General features: G+C 38.2%; 1 protein-coding gene across 1 annotated transcript in view; it reads left to right on the top strand.

The window, feature by feature from the left end:
* Nucleotides 1-1606: 1606 nt before the first annotated feature.
* LOC150082160 (uncharacterized) overlaps nt 1607-6000 on the top strand; it is a 40988-nt gene continuing 36594 nt past the window's right edge. The window contains exon 1 of the mRNA XM_090379148.1: nt 1607-1808. The gene's annotated coding sequence lies outside the window, so the exon portion shown is untranslated. The remainder of the gene's footprint in view (nt 1809-6000) is intronic.

Raw genomic sequence — 6000 nt, 5'->3', positions numbered from 1 at the left:
GGGCAGTACAGTTGGCAGGATCGCTTTCCTCCCCACGCCGGGTGGAAAAGACCTGCGTTAGAGTACCGTCAGTGACTGGGGGAATTTTTATGGTCCTTTTTCACAACGTCGATGAATCAGGCGAGGGTAGCATGGCGTTTCTTCCGGAAACTCGTGTTTTGCGTCCAGCAAACAGAAAAGCGACCTCAGAACACACGCAATTTAGACAATATACATGGAGCAAAGTAGCTTTAGTCGCTGGTTCTAAAACCTTACAACAACAACCGCATGGAATGGCATATATGTGGTTCTTTTAATAAGATTTGTTAAGCCTTCACAAATCTCATTAAAATCAGACTAATTGGACAGACAGCTTGGGTAGTCGAGACCCGCTAATTTTCGTAAAGTTGGACAGGGTCGAAAATTAGCTGGTCTCGACTACTCAAGTTCTGTCCAACTGTCTAATAAAGTTTCGAGACTTTAGGACCTCCATAATTTTTTTTTACACTATGTCATAAAATCGGACTAATAGAAATCGGTCAATTATTATTATTATTATTTTATTATTTTTTTAATATATATCACCGTATATTATATAGCTGAACCCTCGTGGGTAGCGCAGTTGGTAAACCCGCCGTCCTCCCCATCCCGGGTGGAGGTGACCTGAGTTTCAGTCCGGTCGATGACGTGAGGAATTTTTATGGGCCTTTTTCACAACGTGGCGAGTTAGTCAACCTCAGGAGAGGATAGCACGGTTTTTTTCTCCCGGAAACTCGATTTTTTCGTCCAATAAACCGAAAATCGATCACAGAACACACGCAATTTACAGACAGTATATACGGAGCAATATGGCCTTAGTCGCTAATGCTTCTAAAACTCTACAACAACAAGGAGTTTAGAATCTACCTATGAGAATACAGTGTGTAAGGCCAAAGTTGCGCCAACACTTCATTTAATACTGTATTTGTATAAATGCTTCTTTGAAACATTCACTCTCTGTCCCATAGACGTTCTGTTTCTGCTGCATGCCTTTTCTATAGATACTTCCATGGGCACAGTTCTTCTGAATTGGCTTCTATAATTCCCGCTCTCTCTCTTCCAACCAGTCCGAACACGTGCCACAACTCAACATCCTTCTACTGTCCAACTTCAAACTCACAGAACCAACTTTTCCTCTTCCTAGTTTATTCATTCCGGTTGTTCCAGACAACGGAACAACCTTCCTTCATACGTATTTCCTGAAAATTAGTCTGCCCAGACTATAAGACTCAACAAATATCTTCTTTCATCTTCTCAGCCTTCAACCCATGCACGGCACTATAGATTCTAATACCTGTCGTGGTGTTTGGGGTTTTCATTAAAAAAAAATGCAGGTTATCCGTTACTTATATAGATATTTAATGTATTTAATGTGTTGTGCACGTTCAACAAAAGATGAATTAGAAATCGAATGCCATATTTACACCTCACGCAAAGGCTCTTATTTATCACTTAAACTCCTGCTGGGTCACGTGAAAATTCTTCTCAAACACTAAGGCGTGGCTTAGTGAGAGGATATTTTCGCACGTGTATCTGTTTTGACAACCCCCACCTTGTTACTATCATAACTCTAGGCCTACGTCACGCCGTACATGCAGTACCTTTAGCAAGCATGCTTTTCGTAGCTGGCGTTCTTTGATGCTACAGCAACGGGCGGTGAAAGACTCCGAAAGTTAAAAGCTGGTACGACGGACTTCGTTGACACCATAACTAAAGATTCCACTATCCGAAAAGACGAGTACTGCGATAGGGTTACGTAGTGTCTCGGTTATCGGAAGACTTCAATCAAGGTAAGTTGCTATGCAAGGCTTCTAGTACGTGCACGCACGTAGTTCACAAATATTGCCTGTTTTCGACCTCTAATAGATACCTTCCATGATTAATATCGTGCGATTACTGGGATATTTTGTGCGGTCTCTTTTGAATTTCAATTAGGGATAGTTGGAGAATCTTTTAGCCTGCATTACCCATCTTGGAACTGATGCCACGGGTAAATTGGCTCATATATAATCTTTGAAAATTGCCAATGTCAATAACTGACACGCAAATATACCTTCTCATTATGCAATTTGAAATGGAGTTTAGTATTATCGTTTTACTGTTATTATAACTGCAAAAATCTAACACCTGTTGGTTTTAAAATAAATCATGTTTCATTTCAGAATATACTTTTTAATAATTCATTTTCATACACATTGCGTACCCATTTCGGTGGGTGAAAGTACTTGTGTTTTGAAAGAAAGGATTTGTTTTGTTTTAATGTTTCTATAAATTAATGAAAATATTAAAAATTGTGTATTACTTCGAAATGCAAAGGTGGTGCACTTGCATCACCTTGCACCATGCTGCCAGCGTTTTATTGACTGCTTTTTATACGCGTATGATTGAGAGGCATCGAGAGAAAGCAATACTTTTTATGATAAAATAAAGGTGTAATTACTGTCAAAAGCAAAGGAAAGGGCTTTTGCTTTCGTACAAGTGACCGCAGTAATCTTAGACAGATTTGAAAATCTTACCAACAACAAATTCTGAACTGGAAGCTTTCAGGGATGTAATCTCTGAAGCTACTAAACTTTTTATACCAACTAAGAGATATTGTTCAAGTTTTAGACCTAAATGGATGTCAGATGAACTGAGGAGACCGGTGACAGACAAGAAAAATACATTAGAGGACACAAAAACGTACAGTAAGTACAAACGAGTCTGCAGTCAAGTCATTAAGGGCCAAGACAGATTAGGAGAATTCTTTGGATAAAAATTCTTTTCTTATGGTAACACTAGAAGGAGAGGGATGAAGCACATTGAACATTAGATATGAATAACATAACTATCAGTGATCTTGCTCAGGTTGCTGAAAATCTGAATGAATCCTTTGTATCTACATTCACTCGTGAAGAAGTCCTTAGGGATGCGAATATCAGAAGTGTAGCAAGTTATAACTGGGAGCTAAATGGTTCTGTGGTAATTGAAAAGAAAGTGGAAGCGAAATTGTTGAGGCTAAATATAAATAAGGTACCTGGTAGTGATGGACTCTTTTTAATTATATTAAAAGTAGAAGCAAAAGAGGTAAGCAAATCTTTGGCTATAATGAAAGCACCCTTGGATTCAGAAGAATTCAAGGATGAATAGCTTCGGGAGAATCCCTACAAATAGAAATGTGCGAATATCTTTCTTGTTTATAAAGTGGGATCAAGGGCAAAGTGAGTAATTATAGACCAATAAGTATGACTTCGGTCTTAGGGAGAATAATGGAGTCACTAGTTAAAGAAGTAATTCAGGATCATCTTAATCCTTAATTACTTCTTTAATTATGGACAATCATATCATGGGCTTGTTAATACATGATTTTTACATCATGTATTTTAGATATTAGCAAACCTTTTGACAGTGTTCCACGTGAAAGGCTGCTGTAAAAACTTCAGTAGTGTGGAATTAGAGGCAAGTTGCATATTGATGAAGACATAAAGCACAATGTCTAAGTTTACATACGATAGAAAGGTTAGCAGGATTAACGGCAGGAATCAAGGTTTACTACTGCAGCAAGACCTAAAAATATTAAGCAGATGGACTTAGAAACGACAATTTAGGTTTAACATTGATAAATACAAAGTGCTGCATATGGGTCACAGTAACTCCAGAATAACTCCATTTTGGTGGTATGTTATTCTGGAATTGTTATCCCAAAATCGTTTTAGTTCTCCACACTCAAGGTGTTGGAAAACGAAAAACACCTGGGAGTAATTGTACAGTCCGATATGTAGTCTATGAGAGTGCAGACAGGCTTCTAGGATAGATCATGGGATTCTGCCCGTGACATATAGTAGTTTTGAGAGTAATTGATTGTTGGAACAAGCTTCCATCTGGTGTTGTGGAAGTGGATAGTTTAAATAAATTTAAGGAAAGATTAGATAAATTGTTCAAGGGGATGTATAGAATAGATGGATAGATTTTTTGTTTTTGATACTGTATAAGTTTGCTCCCTTTCATTATTTGCTATTACTGGTTACTAATGCTAATACAACCAATTTCTTTCACTTTCCTCATCCCATTGTTTTAACCATAAATTAGGGAGGACCACAACTGCCATTCTGTTACTACAGTAATTGAAACTCGTTGGATGACAGAGCACAGTTAAATACTTCTTTTGGTTGTCATATCCGCTTGCGACAACATTGTCGTTCTTGGCATCATGTGAAAGCACTTAAAAATCTTTGGGAACCTTCTGGCCGACCCTTAAACAGAGTGCGTGTTTCTTTTTGCTATAAGAATTGGGGACCGTTTCTTCTCGCAAATATAAATATATTGACGTGAGCAGATGACGTAAAGCTGTTCGGTAATTCCAGTGAGAGAGATTGCTGTTGTTGTAGGAGCATCAGCGACTAAGGCCTTATCACTCCGTATATATTTTATACTGTCTGTCAATTGCGTGTGTTCTGTTTGCTGGAAGAAGAACCCGAATTTCCAGAAGAAAAAAACTATGCTACCTCGCCTGAGACCGACTAACTCAGCCACGTTGTGAAAAAGATCCACAAAAATTCCTCGCGTCGCGTTATTAACGGGATTCGAACTCAGGTCTTTTCTACCTGGCGTTGAAGACGGTGGGTATACCAACTGTGCTATCCACGAGGACCCTGTTATCAGGGTAATAACACATATATGATAGTATGGGAACCGTTAAGAACAAGTTACCATGAGTTCTAAAATGAACTATGGCAATTGGGATTTGGTAGTCAAGAGCAAGAGTTTTAATTTCAAGAAAGGTAATTATTCTGTGGAATGAGAAACTCCTTCGACTGTATTCATCTTAACAGCAGATGTCTCTGGTGAGCTAAATGATTAAATGCTATATAAATTTTCACACCCACTTTAACTTTTCGGCTGGAGGATACTGTGCTATGTACTCTAGAAAATTAGGATATGTGATATTGATATTACGCAAGAGGGTCTAGCATAAAACTACTGAGTTTGAAAGTGGGTAAGTCGTAGTTACTGATGTTTCTTATCGGGTCGTGTTGATTGTGGTTGCAAAGGCGTGCACCAAACCTTTTTAGTTAATCATGGGGTCATCGTTGTATTCAGAGATAATTCCCCCCTTTGGATTGGAGAAGTGCCAACGTCTCCTCAATCCACAAAGTGAAAAGGTCTCAAGGTGAGACTAGTTTGACGTCAGTGGTGGAGAAGATGATCGAGTGTGTAGTCAAAGGTATATTTGAGGATGTCTTCGTGATATAGTGGTTTTTACAATTGTGACTTGTTTGGAGAAGTCTGTATTCCAATTATGTCAGAGACTGAAAGAATTATTAAAGGTCATTTCACTGGGGGAAATTATTTAATTTCATACAATGGAGTCAGGTTTTATCCAGTGAGTTAACTGAGTTCTCCAGCCCGCACAACATACAGTACTGCGATAGGTCACAGATCGGTCTGTGACCACATACTAAATCAGACATAATAAATTTGGTCAACGTGGCCAAAGATTCTGAAGAATTACAAGCTCATCTTGAAATCTTGAAACCATAATATCCTAAACGGATCCAACACGGCTTTGTAGAGGAAAATTTTTGTTTGAATAACCTTAAAATTATTTCTTGCATCCTACTACAGTGTTATGTGGTCACACAGTAGTAGGATGCAAGAAATAATTTTGACATTACTTATACGTAGACATTAGTAAAGCATACAAGTAGGTTTAGAGGCTGTTTCTTATCTCCAGAAATATGTGGCGATCTTATAAATTTATAAGATCACCACATATTTCTGCAAAATTACTGAAGGTATATCGAAAGGTATACCTTGTATGTGTAACAAAAATGAATAGATAAAAAGGAATTTAGGAAATGATTGGAGTATTCGTCATCCATGGAATCACTATTATCGATCACATCGTGGCTCATTTAGAGGATTTTTTCGAACGTGTCTCTGTTTTGATAACCTCCCCCTTGTTACTATCATAACATTAGGCTAAATCACTTTGGTCATGCA

Source organism: Mastigoproctus giganteus, chromosome 8 (genome assembly GCF_048544385.1).
Source record: "Mastigoproctus giganteus isolate SK-2022 chromosome 8, ASM4854438v1, whole genome shotgun sequence".
Taxonomy (NCBI): Eukaryota; Metazoa; Arthropoda; class Arachnida; order Uropygi; family Thelyphonidae; genus Mastigoproctus; species Mastigoproctus giganteus.
The sequence above is the reverse complement of the archived record's forward strand: the minus strand, read 5'-3'. Positions and strand labels throughout refer to the sequence as shown.